Source organism: Ambystoma mexicanum, chromosome 9, assembly GCF_040938575.1.
Source record: "Ambystoma mexicanum isolate Mex_15411 chromosome 9, UKY_AmexF1_1, whole genome shotgun sequence".
Taxonomy (NCBI): domain Eukaryota; kingdom Metazoa; phylum Chordata; class Amphibia; order Caudata; family Ambystomatidae; genus Ambystoma; species Ambystoma mexicanum.
The window spans coordinates 621293457-621315840 of NC_090931.1; positions in this window are offsets into that span (position 1 = coordinate 621293457).

The window sequence follows — 22384 nt, forward strand, 5'->3', positions numbered from 1 at the left end:
TTGATAACGACCAAGGTCGAAACACGTGTCGGCTGTTCTTTACTTTGGAAGTCAAATTAATAAATTATACTGAACTGACAAGTGTTATGTAACTTGAGGAACTTTTGCACTTATTCAGAAGAATTATAGCACTAGTGATAATAGGTCTTTCAATTAGCCATTGGTGTGAGCGCGAGATATCCTCCCGAGCCTTGATTTCTTTGTCTACTTTGTACAAACTTTGTGGGAAGTTTGAGGGAGTGATATCACTTGCTGCCGACCCCCCCGCATTTTCATTATATATATATTTTTTTGAAATTTGAGAGTGGAAAAGAGCGCACGCAATCTGTTAGCGATCCCACAACATTTCTTGTATTTTGGAAAAAACATTAACTTGATCACCTTTCCCCATACAATGCTTAGCCCATGCACACAATTCCCGTTTCTTATCTGCAGAAACAGTATTACGAGTGACGATCTTTGGTCCTGCACCTGGATCAACTTCAGTCAATACGGGGCCACTCGAGAGCAGAGGTGCAGGTAAATTTAATAAAGGTGCAACTATCGGTGCAGAAGGAAGGGGCGGTGCGATAGGTGGAGGAACAACAACTAGAGGACTAGGAACAATAGGTTGTACAGGGGGAACAGGAATAACAGCAGGAACAACAGCAGGAATGGGCAGAGCGCCCAAAATAGGAACATACAGAGGTAGCGCAGAGGCACCATGCCTGCGTTCGTTTAACAATTTCTCAATAAATTCTTCGGAAACATGGAAATCTTTAGAGGGGTACATTTTCTGGATTCCAAGTGAAAAAGCCCTATCCATATTTTTAACTGATTCTGAATGTTTTTCTTTATCATATAACAACGCTTTTTCGGCGTTTGTTTTATGACGGCGTGCATGTTTGTCCCTACTTTTAAGCTGCTGTAACGCTTCTTTTTTCCAATTCTGTAGAACATCAAAGGCTGCAGGTCTAGCCTTCTTTTTTAGCAAGACTGATTCTAGGTATTCAATACGGGATAGCTCAAAACTACCGTTGATTGGCCACTGAAATTCGGAGGCATGTCTGGTCTGTCTGTACCAAATATCATTAAATACTATACTACCAATGCCATACTTACAGTACATAGTTCATGCCGGCGACCCCTCCTGTGGTGCCAGGCAGCTAAATTCCAAAGATTGTCGATCGCTGCGGAACAGAGCCCTAAAGCAGCAAGACAATTTCCCAGGCATTTCACAAAACATTGGTGTTACCTGGTCAATAATTGTGTCTGCAGATACAATACGCCAAATTCAAATTGTCAGGGTTAAATTAAGATCTGGGTCACGACTGCACCTGACCAAACCTAAGGAGGACCGTACGGTTTATCAAAGAACTTACCTAACGTTTGGTGGTTTCGACAAATCTGCCCGCCTCAAAAATGGACCCTCGTCAAGATGCCGTGTCAGACCACACGACTATCGTCCAAGGATCGGATTGTGCAGCGCTGGCGAGGTATCGCGTCTCGTTCGGTCGGACCCGCAGAATCACACCGTCCGATCCCGGTTCGATAGTCTGCGTCAACCTTCAATGATCCGGCATCAATCTTGAGGATCCCTATTCGGGCGCCAACTGTGAAAACAAAGAAATTGATATGAGGCTGGGAAGCCCAAAGGAAACACACCAACACAGGTTACAAAGGACATACAAAGTGCTTTATTTAAAAGCTACAACAGTTACCAAAAAGTCAATTGACAAACGGATAGCTATTCGGCTCTCAGAGTAACGTAACGAACTTCAACGAAGGTTCGATGCATTAGTAGAGAGACCGTACATTGGAATACTTGGGCTTTTATATTCTTCATTCAGCCCTGGCCAACCCCCTCACGGGTTAACCATTCTTGGGACCAGGCCTAGGGTTCCTTGCCAGGTCAATCCCATAATGTATGCATTTTGATCAGTTCCGCTGATACAGTTGTTCATTTACACATAGGTCAGGGATAGGACAAGGTCTCAGTTCGCGACCCCGACAAGTGGCCTGCAGGCATATTACTTATTCATGTGTGCGGAGGTCACAACGGCCAGAATCTCACTCAGAATGTCATTCGGTCTCCATTTTGATGTTCAGGGTGACTTCCACATTACAAGAGAACCTAAAATGGCGGCTAAATCCAAGATGGCGACTTACACAATTTTTCGTTAAGGTCAAGACCTTACCGCAGAGACTATTTACATGATATTTTAGACAGCTTGGCGTAGGCCAACACACATTCAAATACTGCGATAGGAGGCATAATATCATTTCAATTCCAACACTCAGACCTACTTCTCTTTTGAATATCTTGTCTGTAGGCTTTCTCTCTCGCCTACCCATTCTCTTACTGTGGCTACCATCTACCGGCCTCCTGGTCAAATCACCTAATTTCTCTCTGAGTGGGCAGACCTCTCCTCCTCCCTCCTGGCCTCTACCGCTCAACTCCTCCTCCTCTGTGACCTAAATATACATTTAGACTCTCCTTGCTCCTCCTCGGTACTCTTCCGAGACCTCTGCGACTCCCTCTCCCTGTCCATCCTCCCCTCTGGCCCGACTCACTCTGCAGGGCACACACTCGATGTCTTGATCTCCTCTGACCTCCCCCTCTCCATCCCCCTGACCACTCCTCTCTCTTGGAACGATCACTCCCTCCTCTCATCACATCTCTCCCTCTCATCCCCGAAGCCAAGCCTACCCCAACAATGCCACCTACCTTCTCGGACATCCGGCCCATGAAGCGTGTGTCAGTTGAGGCTTTTGCCGCCACTTTCTCTCCCCCCCTCCACCTTTGGCTTTCTCTCATCCTGATACAGCCCTTTCTCTGCTCTACTCTTCAATTTCTGATACGCTTGATGTTCTTGCCCCTGTCATGAGGATCCGTTTGAAGTCCAAAGCCAAGTGCAATTCCTGGTATGACTCTGACCTAGCTACACTTAAACACAAGTGTAGGGCAGCTGAGAGGAAATGGAGGACTTCCTGTTCATCCTCTGACAAACTGGCCTGTCGCCTGCTACAAAGGCAATACCGACTCTCTGTCCTCACCAAGAAGAGAGTCCACATTCAAGCTCGTGTCTCTGCGGCATCTAACAACACGGCCAAACTCTTTAAAATCTGCAAGGAGCTGGCCAACCCTGCTGCAGTCTCTACCCCTCCTCTTGCCTCCCAGGCTCTTTGCAATGCCCTTGCTTCTCACTTCATTTCAAAAACCCAGGACATCCTGTCCACCCTCTCCACTCACACTCCTCCTCTTCCCTCTCCTCCTGTGCTTGCTGACCCTCCTTTAGCCACCCTCCCACCATCCTTCTCATCCTTTCCTCTTTTCACCCCTGACGAGGTTGCTAGACAAGTCTGATCTATGAAAGCCTCTTCAAAACAGGTTCATCCCTGTTCCTCTAAAACCATCAAGGACCACATTGACACCCTCGCTCCAGCCCTTGCTGATTTTTGCAACCACTCCTTTGCCTCTGGATCCTTCCCCTCCCCTCTGAAGCACTCCTTTATGCATCCTCTTCTCAAGAAACCCACAGCTGATCCTTCTTGTCCAGCTAACTATCGCCCAATTTCCATTACTCCCTTTCTTGGCAAACTCCTGTAAAAGTTGGCTATCTCTCAGCTTAACCTTCATTCCAATTCTGTTGGCTGTCTCCATGACCACCAGTCTGGCTTCAGAGCTTCCAGAAGCACGGAAACTGCTCTCCTAAACATCCGTAAAAGATCTGCGCACCAACCTTGACTCTAACATTCTGTCTGTCCTCATCCTCCTCGATCTCTCTTCTGCCTTTGACACGGTCAACCATACCATCCTGCTCAACCGTCTCCGTGAAAACCGGGGTATCACTGATCAGGCTCTGCCCTGACTGACCTCTTTCCTCTCAGATCGACCCTCCCAGGTCCATCTTGGGTCCTTCCTTTCATCTATCTTCCTCTCTACCTGTGGTGTTCCGCAGGGGTCTAACCTCTTGCCCTGGCTTTTCAACCAATACCTGGCAACTCTCACCCACTGCATTGCCATTTTCTGCTCAAATTTCCAGTGCTATGTGGATGACACTCAACTCATTTTCAGGCTGCCCTCTGTCACCTCCTCTCCCTCTCTCATCTCTGATTGCCTAACTACCATTCAAGATTGGTGTGCCGCCAATGATCTTTGTCTGAATGCCAGCAAGACGGAGATCCTCCTCATTGGCAAACCTTCACCATCCTTTCCCCTCACTCTCTGGCCGGCCTCCCTTGGCCCTCCTCCTACCCCCACCTGCGAGGCTAAGAACCTCAGGGTCATCTTTGACTCCACCCTTTCCTTCTCCGCCCACATCTCTGAGGTCTCTAAAAAGTCAAATTTCCGACTGCACCTCCTCAGAGGTACTCTGCCTTTCCTCTCCTTGCCCCAGAAGCTCATGGTATCTCAAGCTCTGGTTCTCTCTAGCTTGGACTATTGTAACAGCCTCTTTCTAAATCTACCTGCCTCTACTCTCCGCCCTCTGCAATTAATCCAGAACAGGACTGCAAGATTTGTCATTGGCCTCAAGCCCTGGGATCGTATCTCTCCAGCTCTGAAATATCTTCACTGGCTCCCAGTGGACCAAGGATTACATTCAAAACCCTCTGCATTGTCCACAAGGCTTTCTGGGGCATGGGTCCAAAATACCTTCAGCTATCCCTCTGCAAATACCTCCCCTCTCGAGCTCTTCGCTCCTCTACCTCCAACTCACTGAGGGTCAGTCGTTTTTCTAAGAAACGAGCTGGGGGTAGATCTCTGTATTCGGCTGGGGCCTCCCTCTGGAACAGCCTCCCTGCCACTCTAAAACTTGAGGAGAACCATCTCCGGTTCCGGAAGCACCTCAAGACCTTCCTCTTTTCTTCTGCCTTTGCTCCCCCCCTCCCCTGCTGATCTGTTCTCTCTTGGCACTGTGCACCTGGCCATCCTCTGTCTTTTGGGCCCAGGTACCTGTTCATACTGTCACCCTCCCGCACTGCCTCCGGGCCACCCCTTGCACTGGGGTCTGTATCTGTACCCATAAAGCCCCCCTTTTTCTTCCTGCACTTATCGGACCTACCCTGTCTGCTGCCTTAAACCTAGCACTTGCAAATTGCTGGCTGCATTACCACTGTTTGTTGCCTTTATTATTTATTTATTGTTATTTATCTGTTTCTCCTCTGCTTCGCACTTTCCACCTCCCCCCCTTCCATGCACTTTCCCCCTGCCACCTCTCCCATGCACTAGCGCATTCTCAAGGTCACTGGGCCTAGTAAGATCGCTGTTTTGTTCCCCCCCTTCCCCTCCCTTGCCTTGTCGCGCTCTGAAACACTTGTGTATGAGCGCGATAGAAATAAAATATCAATCAATAAATTAGAGGAGGGGACCTGAGTGAACCAGTGAAAGTGAACCAAATATTTGTTTAAAAAGACATTAAGAGTTCCTAAATGTTATAAGCTAGTAGAGCTGGTAAAGTTAACTGAACTGGGATTTGAAGGCTATAGTGAACCCGACGGAGGAATGCCAAATGAAAGCAAGGGAAAGTGAATCCCACATTTTGATAAAGTGACTGAACAGTGGTGTAAAGACGGAGGTGAACCCAACGAAGGAGTATCACAAGAAAGCCACAGAAAAGGGGAATGCACATGGTGAGAGCTAGGCAAAAGACATTGGCCTCATTACACGGTAGGCGGTAAGGGTTTACCGGTACCAGTATTTTACCAGTACTGGTAAACCCTTACCGCCTTACTACGAGGTCCCTTTGCGGGATGGGGAATTTAACGCCTGCTTTTTGCAGGCGTTAAAAACCAACCCGCAAAGGGACCAGGGAGCTAATTACGGTACCGCAATTTGCGGTACCGTAATTGGCGCCTTCCCCATTCCCATAGAGCCCTATGGGGAAAAAATGGGAATGGGGAAGGGCAATGGCGGAAGGGGGAATTACCGCCCCACCAACCTTGGAATAGGGCGGTAATTCCCCTTTCCACCAAGGCGGTGCCGGTATTTTACCGGCATGGACCAAGGCTAATAGCACCTTGGTCCACCGCCATCCGTGTAATGAGGCCCATTGATTTGAGGGATCGTGCCTTTTTGGAAGAAACAGCTTCCTGATGCCTATAGACTCAAAGGGTGCTCACAATCATGCCACTGTTCCGCCTTGTCCCTTGATGCAACGTGGGGAAGGGAGTGTATTACTTCAGCAGTCCTGAACTGTGAAAACAAAATCAAAATATCGAGGCTGAGTACCTCAAAAGGAAATACACCGAACACGGGTTACAAAGGAACATACAAAGCGTGGTTCAGTGTGTTCAGTGAAAGACGCTGTACATTAGAATTCATTGCTCTTTTATACTATTTGCAAACACGATGTCCAACCCTACTTCGGGTAAATATTCCTCTAATACATTACTGATCTAGGGTTCATGCCGAGTTCGCATATCCACATGTAACTAGTTTGCCTTTAATACACACATCAACAAGCCTCCTTGGCAACTGTGTGTTTTGGGATTTCCCATGCAGGTCTTCTCAAACATTAATACAATATAGGCAAACAAGTGTTCTTAGTTCAGTATTTGAATACTTTGTTCTTAACATATGCTCGCGGATTAGTTTCATTGCACGAGTAATCCTTTACACACAGGTCAACGAAGGACAAGGTCTCAGTTCATGACCTCAACAAGTGGCCTGCAGGCAAGTTACATATTAGCTACACACAGAGGGAAAGACGGCCATGTTGTATTTCGGAATGACATCGTCCACCATTTTAACTCACAGGGTGATTTTACAAAGCCAACCTAAAATGGCGGATTGACCTAAAATGGCGGCTTACATTGATTTTAAGGTCAAGACCCTGCAACACAGATTTCTTCGCAAGTTACTTACAAGCAGCTTGGCATAGGCCAATATACATATATTCATTGCAATAGTAGGCACAATATAATTTCTCAATTGACAAACCCTCCTTTGGCCTATGCCAAGTGCTAAACTACTTTGGATCTCCTTGCAAATAACTCCATGCCTTATCGTCCATGCACCCTGAATCGCTGTCAGAAATATCTATTGCCATCAGGTCATTTGCTAAAATTTCTTTTAGCACGTATTCTTTGGAAGTTTTATCTGGGGCATACACTTTATGTCCTAATGTACCTATCGCTTGCGCGCAACATCCCCCTAGCATCGAACATATACTAGGTAGACACTGGATACAACAACAAAGGAACAACAGAATTCCCAAAATGATCAGTAAGACCAAAAGTACCTTCTAACCCCAAGATCGCAAGAAGTCCCAGAACCAAGCGCTAAGATCCCAGTTTCCCTCGGGAACATGCACTTCTGAACTAAGGATGTGCAGATTCTGTATTTCCTTGAAGATAGTTGGGGAGGAATCTGGTACGAAAACACAGCAAGCGGACCCCACTAATTTACACACTCCACCACGTTCAGCCAGAATAACATCTAATGCCATCCGGTTCTGAAGCGCTACTAGTCTTATCGCTTTCTATTCTAATGTCATATTATAGAGTATGTCCGTGGTCCGGTTGATGGTTCTCTCCAGTACTCTCGCTAGTCTTCTGATATCTTTGGAATTCGCTATCTGCCCCCAAAATGGCACAACTGATTTTGCTATATCTCCCAAGATTTGTGCTGGAGTATCACCGTTCTCGTCCAGCCGTGGACGAGCCTTTGAAACTTCTATTGTACTAGCTTTAAACACCCCAGGTAACAGGATCCCTAAATAACAGGTTCCTTGCCAATCCCTGGGCAACCATGGGAATGCAACATTACTGCAAATAAAGTAGACAGGTTCGCCTACATACAAAGGTCTGTTTTCCCCAGTCAAATTTGCAACGTTGGCACAACCTTTAAAATCTCCCATTAACTGAGTACCATTCCTCTGTATGCAAAAAGAAACTGAATCGGGGCTATGGTTAAAGGATAGTTCCGGGACTTTTTTTTTATTGTCCCTACGGTTCGGCCATGTGTTTTTAAGCATAACTCGGTAGATCGTAGAAAACTTTCCTATGGACCTTACCCGACTTTTCGTCCATTATCGCACTCGAAATCAGCCGCCATTTTCTGATAATCCTATCATTTCCCCCCATCGACCTGGCTCACCTGCTTTTGCGGCACTAAATCAAATCCCCCGCCCCTGAAACAGACTTTATCAAAACATTCATATTCCACGCCTCTATCCGTGACGTGACTGTGCTGCATAGGCAAACGCGCCCAGGCGTCTTCTACGCGACTCCACACAGAACCCGGAAATCAACACAGATTAGCTCACAACACAGCGCGCCACAATTCGGAATATGAAACTGTACTTTTAAATCAAACCGCAAGATTGTAAATTTGGTAAAGTACATTTATTTGACATCAAATGTTTTGAGAATATTCAGCGATTTTCATTTTTATTTGCTCACGTTCCAAAAAGTTCGTTTTGAGGCACGCGATGTTCCTTTGCTGTACACAGGGTCTTAGATCATCTCACAATACAGCGCCACAATTCGGAATATGAAACTGTGGTTTAAAAGCAAACGGCAAGATTGTACATTTGGCAAAGTACATTTATTGGACATCAAATGTTTAGAGAATATTCAGCGATTTGCATTTTTCTTTTCTCTCGATCCAAAATAGTTCGTCTTGAGGCAAGCGATGTTCGTGTGCAGTACACAGGGTGTTGGTTTACGATAAAATAAGCTCTTCGGTCGCACTGATAATCGCATGGCTGTTCCAACAACGAGGCACTAGGCCACCACAGCGGTCTGTATGTTGCATCTAGCCGTTAGTACCGCGTAAGGGCATACTTGTACTTGGCGATCGTCCCATAAAATGGTCAGGGTGGTAACGTTGTTCACGCGGAGAAGCAGCTGGCGGTTGAAAAAGCCATCCGCCGGTGTCTGGTACTCGTGACACATACAATAATGAAGGATGTACCTGTTTGAAAAACATAAAAAATGAAATTAGTCTCACCATCAGATCTTTATTAAAATTATTCATTTTATATATTAGGTCAGGAAATTATTTCATAGCTAGGACAGTGCAACTGGGTATTATACGTCATTTCCAGTAACCCACCCCCTCTCCTCCGCCTTTTTCAGAGCTGCCTGAGCGCCAGTGGACCACTTCGTCACTGATATGATATAATATGGCATTTGCAACGCGCCTATACACAACAGGGGTTGACAGGGAGGCAGTGCAGGTGGAGAGTGGAAGGGCCCAGGACCGAGGTCGCAGACAGTGGACCAGTTGTAGCAGGGGAGAGGGAGAGAGAAAGCAGAAGCGAAGAGGAAGGTTTTGAGGTGCTTCCGTAAAAGGAGATGGTTCTCCTCAAGATAGTGCGCGGTACAAAACAATATGCCACATAGAACGAACAAGTACAACTTAACCCATCTTTAAAGCTACTGTATAGTAATTAAATTGCGGTATCAACTCATCTAAAGAGTTACTTACATTATATTTGCATTTTCCATTGTGTCTGTGCGTAGGGCAGCCCCGAAATACCACTCCTTCTATGCCGACGTTATTTCTTCTAATGAACGAACATTAAATGGCTATCGTTTCTGAAATTTTATTCATTATCGTTTCTTACGTTATTGCACCACACCCCCAAAAAGAACTCTTTCGGGATGGTCCCGGCCTGTCAAGGTCAAATAACAATAGAACCTTATACTGAGTCGTGGGCCATTCCGGCACCCGAGCAAAAAATCAAAGCAGCTGACCTTCACTTTGAACGAGCACACATTCCTAGTTAGCTACATTCAGTGTAAGGCCATCTCACAGGACTTGAAATTTACACTCCATCTTTGCATTTTGTCTGCGTGCTTTGCAGCCCCAGAGAAGCATAAATATGGAGACATTCTATATTTTTTTTTTAATTATTTATATTACTGTTTGGTTTAATTTAATGCGCAAATGAACAAGTTTGGATAGACACATTGCATGTACACTGAGCAATCACTTTTATTTACACATTACATAGATACACATATTCAATGGGCCTGCAACATGAGGAGACTCGAGAGAACAGACAATCAAATTACAATCATTTAAACCGTGATGTGTATTTCTCAATGAGCTCTGCTTTAGGTGGACATGGAACAGAGGCAATGTTGGGTGGCAATACAGTTGTCCCCTGCACAGGTTCGTTCACAACTCCATTTATGTGCCTATCTAGGACGTCAACAATAAGTCTCTCAATAAACTCATATTGCATATCCTCAAACACTGGTTTGATCACCCATTGTTTACTTCTTTTAGTGAAGGCCTTATTGTAGCGAAGCGTCCCTAAGGTTCCGGTCGTCCTACTTTGTTGACGGCCAACATTATGGTTATGTGCCAAGACCGCTAGAAGAGTCCGATTTATCATGCCCTCCATGCCGAAATGCAATCGTTTTGGCCTGTACTTTAGGCACATATTGTGGAACACCTCCAAATCTCCTGTGTGGCAGAATTCCGTGAGTCTCCTCAAATCTCTTGTTATGGTTTTATCAAATACAATCTTTTCAATGGCTTTGTGAGTGGGTGATGAAGGAATCAACCACTTCTTCTTCCGTGCCTCCTCTGTGGACAAATGGCCATGTTCACAATTGTGGAAATGTTGGTTTGTGGTCCAGCGGTGAACGTTGCTACAGTGTAGCATTACTGACCGCCATTTTTCCAGTAGAATTTCCAACGACCCTCCACATGTTTTTGAGCTCCACCAAAGATGGTTGCTGATTGACTTGGACCACTGTGAAATACCTTGCATATCTTTTTTTTTACCTGCAGCCGACATTTTTTTATTGATTGTTTTTGCAAGATGCCAAACGTCAAATTGGTGATTTATATTTTTGTACTCTTCTCTCATTGTCTTGGCAATTGAAACGTGTCTGTCCGTGGCTATCAGGTCGATCACCATTCCCCGCGATTGTAGTTCTTGCAATGATGCTACAAAGCCAACTTTCTCCATGGCCACTGAGGATGTGCTTTGTGACACCTGCACGACCACCGAACTCACAATTTTCTTACTTTCCATGTCCTGAAAGTGATAGGTGCAGTACTTGGCTGAAAATCCTGGGCTGTCGCACTGTCCATCACCGGCTAGCCTGAACCGTTTGCCCGCGAATGTACTATCAATAGACATTTTTTCCATTCTCCAAGCTTCGCTAATGGCTGGAAATAGATGATCGGTTTGGTATTTGTAGAACTGAGTTTTCACAATGAAATGGATTCCCACAAACTGAAAGAAAGACTCTAACGTTTTAAAACTTGAACCACTAAAAAGTGCAGCCGCTGCACAAAGTAGATTGCCTGCTGGCAGTTGCCCCAGCATGGGTTGTGCAGACCATGAGAAAGGATGATATTTTGTACAGGTGGCATGTATTTTAAGGTTAGTGCCTCGAATTGCACGAGTCACATTAATCAATGGCTCCCCACATACTTCCCCACCAACCGAATGCCCACATTTCATCCGAATAATAATATCAATCAAACAACTATCGAATACAATGAATTTGGCCTCTTTCCTTATACTGTCACTCTGCATCCCAGCTGGTTCGGCCTGTAACGTTGAGGACATGTCACTCACATGAAAGGTAGAATCTCTGATATTGTCTTCCGCTATGTTCAGTGATATTGATGGTGTTTCATTGTCGTCCACTTCATTCTCTTCCATTGCAACATCTGTTCCTTCTCCGGCGATGGTTGAATAAAACAATTTCTTCAACTTTCTCGCGGTCTTAGTTTTTGCGGGTGTGGATTCTGTGAATTGATCTCCGACTGCATCCGAACTACCAGGAGGACATTCACTATCGATGGCTGGATGTGGTATAGCTCCGTTGTCAATCACTTCATATTCTTCCCATTGGCACGATGCATCTCCAGTCTCAAGTCCCTGCCAAAAGGTTTGACAAGCAACATCTCTCGTTCGCTTCACTGCCTGTGTAGATCTAGTTCGTACACCCACTCGCAACTAGAGGACAGATTGGAAAAGGGATGTTCAGTTTAAACACAACTTACAGTATTGAACTATTAACAGTGAAAAACAACATAATATAGTGACCAGGACACTAACCTTCTTTTGCTTTCTTTTCTTTGAAACTTTCTTGCCTCGAACTTCAACATCGGGACGCTGTTGCTCCGACTCGTGTGTGCATGTCTCCACTTCCTCTTGCGCTGCAACGACTATATTTTCATGATAAGCACATCCATCACGCACTGACGCTCCATCGACTCCCTGAAACATAGAACTTTCATTAGTATGTATAATAATATTGAAAACACAAAATGTACTTGGGGACCAATACCCACGTACATCTCAATAGCAAAACACGAATGAACGCTTTGTGTAGAACATTCAAACGACAATTATTCACGCATTGTTGATCTAGTTAGATGGAACTGTCAAGATCCATACCTCGGGCTCCTCATAGACTTCCATTGATGATATTATTGAAGATGATGCTTCAGTAACTCCCTGAAACACAGTAATTGCATTAGGATGGTTTTCTATTTTGTTAAAAAGAACATACACTTTGTGCAGGCGTCAACGGCTCATCTAAATAGACCTGCACAAATGATCAGTTGTCTAAAATAAATAATGGATATCTAAATATGATTCGATTTGCTTGATCGTTGGAAGTGTCACCACCCAGAAATCTGCATCAACTACTAGGGGTGATGTTCTTGTAGAAGAAGCTCCGTCATCTCCCTGAAACATAGTACTTGCGTTAATAAAGAAGGAAGTATAGCGGATGTAATCACGTCATATGATTTCGCTTGATCGAACTGTCAGTATCCATACCTCGAAATGCATAAGAACATCAAGGGACGATGTAACTGCGGTGCACACTTCTGCAAGCTGTTGCGCCGACCCGTAACTGCATGCTCCCCCTTCTTCTTGGACTAATGCTCCATCGACTCCCTGAAACATAGGACTTTCATTAGTAATGAACACAATATTGAAAAAAGAAGACACATAGGAGGGCGACGACAGAAGGACATATCAATGGCTAAAAACGAAAGAAACATTGTGTGTAACAATCACGCTACAAGAATGCAAGATCTGATGATCTCCATCGATGGAACTGTCCGGAAACGTACCTCGAGCATCTGAGTGACATCAACGGTTGTCATCAATGCGTTGGACTCCTCAGCATCTCCCTGAAAGACAGTACTTGCATTATTTTGGATAACAATAATTATAACTGAAAACAAAGACTAGAGGACGAGTACAAGGGTGTACCATTAGGTAAAATAATGACACGATAAATTAAAACTATTGATTTACATGCCTAAAACAAGTCAGTGGCAGAATAGCCAAGTAAGATTACCCGATAGGCGCTTGAAGTGGCTGATGACTGCAATAACGACACGGATGGAGAATCTTCCGCCTTCATATTGAGTGGATACATAAATGGGGAAATTATTGTTAGCTAATGCTACACACTACCGCAAGGCCGAGAGATAAATACGTAAACTTGACTCACCAGTGGAGGGATGTGGACGAATAGAGTGGGAATAGCGGTTGAGAGCAATTTTCGCCTCGCTCGCGGTGTGTTCTTCTTTATTAGCAATGATGTGGAGTACATGTCTGAGCTAAAGTGCCTGCTGCAGATGCGGTATCGATCACCCCTCTTGTCCGCAAAGACTTCTAGGACTCTACTTTCAAGCTCAGACGGTGGATATCCGCAATATCGGACCCATTCTCTTATCTGATCTATAGTCTTAGGGAAAACATGCATTATAGTACCTTCAGATTTATTATGGGTCTTCGAAGGGCAACCGCCAATGGAACAGGCAGGCATTGTGGAAAGTTCTGAAAAGTAAAGATCAACAATTCTCTATGAATACCAATGTGTTAAAAAATGAAATGACACATAAAAGGTTCAATGCAAGGTTCGTTTTGGTTCTTGGAACTATACACGTTATTCACATGCGGATAAGTATTTGAATAACTTTAAAAAAATAGAAAAATAATTTGACTAAACTCAGAACATGTGACTAGTTCCTTGCATGTTCTGTCTTGAACGAAAAGAAATTGGACGCAAAATGATTATGGTACATGGCCTTACCTTGACGAACAAACACTTAGATGCAGGGATCAGAGTAGTTTCTTGTCGTAGAACAGGGAGCAGTTCACAGGTTGCAAACTGGCGAGTTTCCTCGAAGTGGTCACGGAAGTTCACAGAGACGAAGAGCAGATAACCAGCACCTTCACGGGTTGACTAGCAAAGCGCAAAGAAGTTCTCATTAGAAATATGAAGTGGGTTATAAAGAATTCGAAACAGGGGTGTGTTTGTGAATGAATGACGTGTATATGTCGTGGCATTATGCGGTTTGCAGGGGGCCGTCCAGCATGAGGGGGATGCTTGGCAGGAGACACGGGGTCTGGAGGTAGACATGGGAACAACAATCCATGCTCTATAGACCACTTTGAAGTGTACATGGTCTTTGGCACCTCTTGGCCTTTATCGCTCCTTGACAGCTCCACTTGCCAGCACAAGTACCCCGGTGCGAACTGCCTTTGATAGGGCGGGGGTGGATTGGGGCGGTGGTCGTGCAGACAAGACACAGGAAGACTCGTGAATGGAGACACACTTATGTGGATTGCAGGGGGCCGTCCAGCGTGAGGGGGGATGCTTGGCAGGAGACACGGGGTCTGGAGGTAGACATGGGAACAACAACCCATGCTCTATAGACCACTTTGAAGTGTACATGGTCTTTGGCACCTCTTGGCCTTTATCGCTCCCTGACAGCTCCACTTGCCAGCACAAGTACCCCGGTGCGAACTGCCTTTGATAGGGCGGGGGGTGGATTGGGGCGGTGGTCGTGCAGACAAGACACAGGAAGACTTGTGAATGGAGACACACTTATGTGGATTGCAGGGGGCTGTCCAGCGTGAGGGGGGATGCTTGGCAGGAGACACGGGGTCTGGAGGTAGACATGGGAACAACAACCCATGCTCTATAGACCACTTTGAAGTGTACATGGTCTTTGGCACCTCTTGGCCTTTATCGCTCCCTGACAGCTCCACTTGCCAGCACAAGTACCCCGGTGCGAACTGCCTTTGATAGGGCGGGGGGTGGATTGGGGCAGTGGTCGTGCAGACAAGACTCGTTTGCCGCAGGGCCTCACCAAGGAGAGGCCATCTAACTGCATGTAAGAGGCAGGCTGCAGGATCTAGTACATGGAAGGCAGGGGGGTGAGTTTATAAATACCTCACCCTCCCAGGAGAATATATGGGTGCAGTTCACCCTGGAGACCCTGGATGCCTAGGCAGTTAGTCAGCAGCAGGCTGGCTTGTGGTGGCAAGGCGGCACGGGCCAGAGGGGGTCATCTCTGTACCCGGTGCCCAAAATGATGATTTATTATGATCAACCATATTGATTATTTACCGGGTTCAACGGTTATGTGGATTGAAGGTGGGCGGCCAGCGTGAGGGAGGATGCTGGCCGGAGACATGTGGTGTGACAAGACAAGGCACAGGAAGACTATTCAATGGAGACACACTAGATTCATTTAAAAAATCAAAACAACCATTGTTAAAATATATGTTGGGTTTTATTTTAGATCTTAATTTCAATTGAACATAAATAATAAACATTACACATTGTAAAGTTCCGGTTGCAGCACATCCAGGGAAAATCCGCGGTATTGTCCACTGTCGCTGGGGAAATGTTGTCTAATGGCAAGTACCGCACAGGCAGGTATTACTCTCCGAGCGCGGTGTCCGAGCCTCCCGTGAAGCCACCAAGTGAAGCAACGATAGGCCACCAGCCTGTACCACCTGTGAAAATGAAAGATGCAAACTGTATTAAAATGACAAAACTTTCTTATCACTGTCGATTCAGGTAAAAAATGTCATTCTGCTTTGAAAAAAATTCTATCTAGAAAATGCACAATATGGAACCAATTTACATGCATTCGAATGATATGTCGATGTAATTTTATATGTGGGAGACGACCATGACATAGTAGTGGCATCACTGACATCACAACCAGAGTATACTTACTCGTTACTCGGATTACGCGGACAAACAGTGCCGCGAAGTTCGTGCATAAGCACCATCATCATCCTCAACACGGTCCGTGAGAGGCAGGCTTCCCAGAACTCTGGCAGCTCGGTGATGCATTGCGGACTTGGCTCGCCTTCCGAAATGTAGGCCAAGCACCCGGAATTTTCACGGCAGCAGCAGTTCTCCTCCTCAGTTGGCATTAGCTCGCACCGATTGCACGTGCACCAGGTGGAGACGCCGTCCATGCGACATGGTCCAGGCTCTTCATCCGTTGACTGGTCCTCCCATCTGCCGTCCGAATCCCCATCGTTTTCGCGTGCTTGCCTTTCCAGTAGTTCTTCCTCGGTGTACTCGGGCTCGTACATATACGGCATTATTGTAGCCATTGTGTGGTAAAGAAAGTAAAATAATTTACAGATATGGTACAGGTGTTCACAAGGCCTAGAAGCGGCGAAGGTAGCTGACCAGAGCACAGAAACGAGTCACAGAATACTCAAAGTAACACAGAGAGAATAATGGAATCGAAAATCTGCTGCTGTGTGTTGTGAAACGGTGTGTTTATACTTATTGAGGAAAGAGGCGTCCTGCCATTTCCATGGCGACACTTCATTAGCTGAGGCGCAGCGATTGTTGACACGAAACGTGCTTTGGCGTTGGGAAATGGGCGGTACGCGTCTGCTGATGTCAGGCTCAGGGGCGGGGGATTTGATTTAGTGCCGCAAAAGCAGGTGAGCCAGGTCGATGGGGGGAAATGATAGGATTATCAGAAAATGGCGGCTGATTTCGAGTGCGAGAATGGACGAAAAGTCGGGTAAGGTCCATAGGAAAGTTTTCTACGATCTACCGAGTTATGCTTAGAAACAAATGGCCGAACCGTAGGGACAATAAAAAAAAAGTCCCGGAACTATACTTTAATAGTGTAAGAAGGAGGCATGGCATCCTTATTGCCTATCGGAGCCATCTTAAAGGAAATCAAAGATTGTAAAGGACGAGACAGTCTGTCGGAAGGCCTAATAGAAGCAACGTTAGGTTTACTCCTGTTTGCGAAAAGCGAGCATCCCAGGGGACGTTTCTCAAAACTATTCAAATTAGTGCCATCAAAGTTCCCCGAGATGCTATTGTTCCAACGGGCAAAGAACAGTGCTCTAAGAGAAGCATAACAAGCAGTTGTCAAAGGTAAAGGTTGAATATACCAACCTAGCTCCTTATCCCCGTGTTGCAGTAAATGTGAGCAGACCCAACAGTTAGACTTATTAAAAATGGCATGCATAGCATTCATGATAAGTAGCAGAGTATTATTGTGGTACCTTTGTCTATGCTGGGAGTCCCTAGGGGACAGAGTATGAAAATACACAAAGGGAGTAGGAACAGTAGGTACATTTTCAGTTGGTAACAAGGACTCTAAAGGATGCGTTTCCTTGAGGTACCACAAACCTAAGACAGTGACTATTATAAACCCAAATATCATTATAAAAATACAGCAATACGTTTTTGGGAGCCAGGTCCATTGTCCATTGTCCCGGTTGGTCACACAATCATTTACAAGTCCCATACGAGCGGTAGCGGAGGCAGGCATTGTAGTCTTCAAACAGAAACCCCCAATGTTCATTGATGGCAACCTCCCGGCCGCGCAACTTCTTAGTCCTTCCATAACCCTAGCCAACAGAATCCCATTTCTCAAATTTGGGCAAAAACAAGCCCTTGATGATCCTTTCCTTCTCCGAATGCACAGCTGAACCGTGCCGTAAGTCTAACAGATGCACAGCAAAACCGTGCCGTAAGTCTATTTTCTTGGACGCAGATTGTACCTTGCTTTTCCCGGTACTGATTGATCCGGAAACAATGTGTCGTCACTTCCCATTGGAAGCAACGTATCAGAGACAAGTGAAGGTGCCTAATTTGAAACAACAGTTTCCGGATGTAGAACTTTTGGAGAGTGTGGAGACAAAATGGCTGCTTCCCCAAGCCTCACAGGCTCAGAAAGATTCTCCGACACACCCTCTGCGCTATTTACTGCTTTAAGATCGTTGGTTGCAGCGTTAGCAACGGGTTCTTTTTCTTCTGTATCGTGTGGCACAGGGTGAGGAAGCTTCTTGACGTGCGACGCGTGGATCCAGTTCTTTGTTCCAGAAACCCGCACCGCTGTTTGGGTGACCAACAGGACTTGGAACGGGCCCCGCCAGCGAGGTGCAAGGCAGGAAGAGCGCTCCAATGCCTTGATGAGCACCCAGCTTCCAGGCTGTATGCTGTGGCCCGGGCCCTCGTATCGCCCAGGTAAAGCCTCTCGCACCTGGTGATGAATCAAATACAGGTTTTTATTCAACTGGCTGCAATAATCTGAAAGTAATACATTTTCAATGTTTCTTAAAGAGCTACATTTAGGAAGGTTCCAAATATTGGCAGGTCTCCCATTACCACCTCAAATGGAGAGAGCCCAGTCTTAGTTTGACGGGTTGTAAGCATGGATAATAACACGATCGGTAAGGCGTCCGGCCATTTTAATTTAGTGCCGACACATGTCTTAGCGAGCTTGTTCTTGATGATCCCATTGTGTCTTTCTACTAGTCCGGCGCCCTGAGCGTGTCTGGCCGAATGAACCGTTTGTCGATCTGTAATGCCGCACATATCTGCAGAATTACAGCAGTGACAAAATGTGGACCATTGTCCGACCAGATGACTCTTGGTAGCCCGAACCGTGGGAAGTACTCCTTTAACATGGTTTTCGCAGTAGTCATGGCTGTAGCATCTTTAACAGGGAAAGCCTCAACCCATTTGCTAAAGGCACAGATGACCACTAGCACGTACTTCATATTATTGCACCGTTCCATTTCAATAACATCAAAGTGGATAACTTCAAAGGGGACAGAGGGTGGCCCAAAACTTCCCCTTGGAGTTGCTGTCCCTTTTTCCACATTGTGTTGTAGGCAAATCATGCAACCCTGAACATAGCGCTGGACAATTTTCGAAATGTTGTCATTTGCCCAAACCTTTTCTAACATTTTTGTTACTTTCTGGGCACATACATGCGTAGGACCATGGGCCTTGATGACCATCATGATTACATACGCGTCAGGGAGTAGCCATTTCCCTTCAACTATGTCCACCCAACACCCGTCATCATCAAGTTTCCTGAAGCCTTCAGCCCACCTCTTGGATTCTTCTAACGTGGCATCAGCTTGGATATCCCGTACAGACCCAACACCCTCGTCCATTACATAGGCATTTACAGTCTCCCTTGAAGCAGTTTGTCTAGCTATCTGATCAGCGAAAGCATTCCCTTTTCCTATGTCATCTGTAATCTTTCGATGCACTGCACATTTCATAATAGCTAACTGAGTAGGGAGTGCAAGCGCTGAGAGTAGTTGTACTATTAGGGAGCCATGTTGGATCTTAGTGCCATGTGAAGTTAAGAACACTCTCTCTGACCAAAGTCTCCCAAAGTTGTGAACCACCCCAAAGGCATACTGACCCCTTCGGAAACTTTGCAAGCTCGGGTCAATGCTATAATCTCTGCGGCCTACGCAGAGTTATGCGTGATTCTCTTGGTTTCCATGACCGTGCTTAATGTGGTGATTGCATAAGCAGCTGTGGATGTACCATCCGGAAGTTTGAAGCAGGAACCATCACAAAACAGATCTCCTTGCGGATTATCCAAAGGAGTGTCTTTCAAATCAATTCTACCCTTTGTGTCTTGTTCGGTAGTATACAGACAGTCATGTGGCTCTTCATCGCCGCAAGTAGTATCTTGCGGGAAAGGTAAGAGTTCAGCCGGATTAAGAACACAACACCTCCTAATTTGAATGTGAGGAGCAAACAAAATCAATTCATATCTCGTCAACCGTGCGGAAGTGAGGTGTTGCGTTTGGGTTCGGTTCAGTAGAACATCTACAGAGTGAGGCACCATCATGGTTAGATCATGGCCTAGGACCATTCCCTCACTCTGTTTCCAGACGCAGCAGCAGCAGCAGCAACAGCTCGCAAACATCTTGGCAAAGCGCATGCTACAGGATCAAGGGCGGAAGAAAAGTAACTGCACGGCCTATTCTTCCCTCCATGTTCCTGCGTTAATACAGCCAAAGCACATCCATCACATTCATGCACAAACAACACAAAGGCCTTTTCATAGTTTGGTGTGCCCAAAACTGGTGCAGAGAATAATGCAGTCTTGAGCAAGTCAAACGATTGCTGGTGTTCCGCGTTCCACGGCAATGGCGAAGAAATGCCCTTCTTTGTCAAAGCCAACATCGGTTTGATCACAAGTGAAAAATTTGGGATCCACAACCTACAGTAAGAAGCCATACCTATCAAGGCTCTAACTTCCTTCTGTGTATATGGGACAGACATGCCAGAAATGTGTTTTATACGTTCAGGTGTCAATCTTCTTCCCCCCTTTGACAGGAGATAGCCTAAATAGGTGACCTCCTGGCAACAATATTGAAACTTTTTAAGCAAAGCTTTGTGACCATGCTTAGCTAGATGAATAAGCAATAACACAGTGCTCTCTTCACAGGCGCTTTCAGAGTCAGCAGCTAAAAGCAAGTCATCAACATATTGAAGCAATGTACAAGTAGAGGGCAATTCAAGGGTATCAAGCTGCTCTTTCAAAGCCCTACTATAGATACTAGGACTCTCTGTGTACCCTTGAGGCACACGAGTGAATGTGAACAAGCATCCCCCTAAGGTGAATGCAAACAATTATCTACTATCCTTATGTATAGGAATACTAAAGAAAGCATTCTTTAGATCCACAACACTAAAGTAGCTGTAGCTGGAATCATGGTTAAGATTGTCGTCACATCAGGCACAATTGGAAATTGTGGAGCGACGACTTTATTAATGGCCCGTAAATCAATTATGAAACGGAATGGAATTGCATTATCGCCTTTCTTGTACATGGGTAAAATCAGACTATTGCACAAACTTCCTGACATTTCCTCAATGACCCCGCGATGCACAAAATCAGAAACAATGCATTTCAAAGCTCGCTCGCCCTCAACTGAAATCTTATACTGGGGAATACCTGGCAGCTCAATTCCATGTTTCAAAACTATCTTAACAGGCTCAATCTGTAAAACACCGAAATCGTTGTCGTCAACAGCCCATAAGCTCTCTGGTACATCAATGAATTCTGGCGGCAAAGGTCTAGTCAAGAATTGCGAGACAGAAAATTGCTGTGGTGAAATCATCAAGCGCACTCCATCAGAAGAGCAATACATCATTGCATTTAATTCTTTTAACAGGTTCAACCCCAGAAAATTCTCTCCACAATTCGAAGTCAACAGAAATGGACAGTGGTCCGTAAAGGGACCCAAGAAATAGGTACCGACAAAGAAACTGGACAAACAACTGGCGTGCCAGAAAACCCTACAGAAACATTGCTTTGCCCTGACAGTGGAATGTTTGGAACCCGTGAATGATCAATGGAACACTTCTGTGCTCCAGTATCTATCAAAAACTGATGTTTCCTATTTCCCACCACCATTTCAATGTAGGGACCTTTCTGATTGACGGGAATAGGTATAGGTTCCAAACCCTGCTTCGGGCAATCCTAACGAAACAGAATATCATCAAAAGGAAGCTCTTCAGATAAATATGCAGTAGAAGGATGATCAAATATGTTCCTAGTGTCTGCACTCGAAGTCTGATTATCCTGTGAAAAAGGTTGCTGAGGATCCTGTGCAAACTGACCTCTACCAGGGCCCCCTACACCCGGGCGACCTCTGGATTGTCTACCCATATTAGTATTTAGAACCCTTAACCCTTGCGGGAGATCTGCATTATTTAATTTTCCCCACATTACACATAAATGAATCCCTAAACCTTCAATAAAAACATTTTTCTCAAGAAAATTATCCATATTATAAAGTGTGGAAAAAACATTAGCTTGATCATCCCTCTCCATACAATGCTTAGCCCATGCAATCAAATCACGCTTCTTCTCTGGTGGTACAGTATTGCGAGTGACAACCTTCGACCCCGCACCTTGATCGACTACACGCGGCACAGGACCACTTGGAAGAGAGGGAGCAGGCAAATTCAATGGAGGTACTGTTACTGATGCAATAGGAAGGGTGGAGGAATAGGTGGAGGAACAGTAACTGGAGGAAGAGGAGCATTAGGAGGAGCAGGAACAACAGCAGGTAGAGCAGGAATAGCAGCATGAAGCGGCAAAGCATCAAGAAGAGGAACATACGGAGGTGGCGCAGAGGCACCAGGCCTTCGTTCATTTAATAATTTGTCTATGAATTCATCGGAAACACGAAGGTCTTTAGAATGATACATTTTCTGTATTCCAAGTGAGAAAGCCTTATCCATATTCCTAGTATAGTGTTTAATGATAGATTCAGAATGTTTATCTTGGTCATACAATAATGCTTTTTCGGCGTTCGTCTTATGACGGCGTGCATGTTTTTCTCTACTTTTA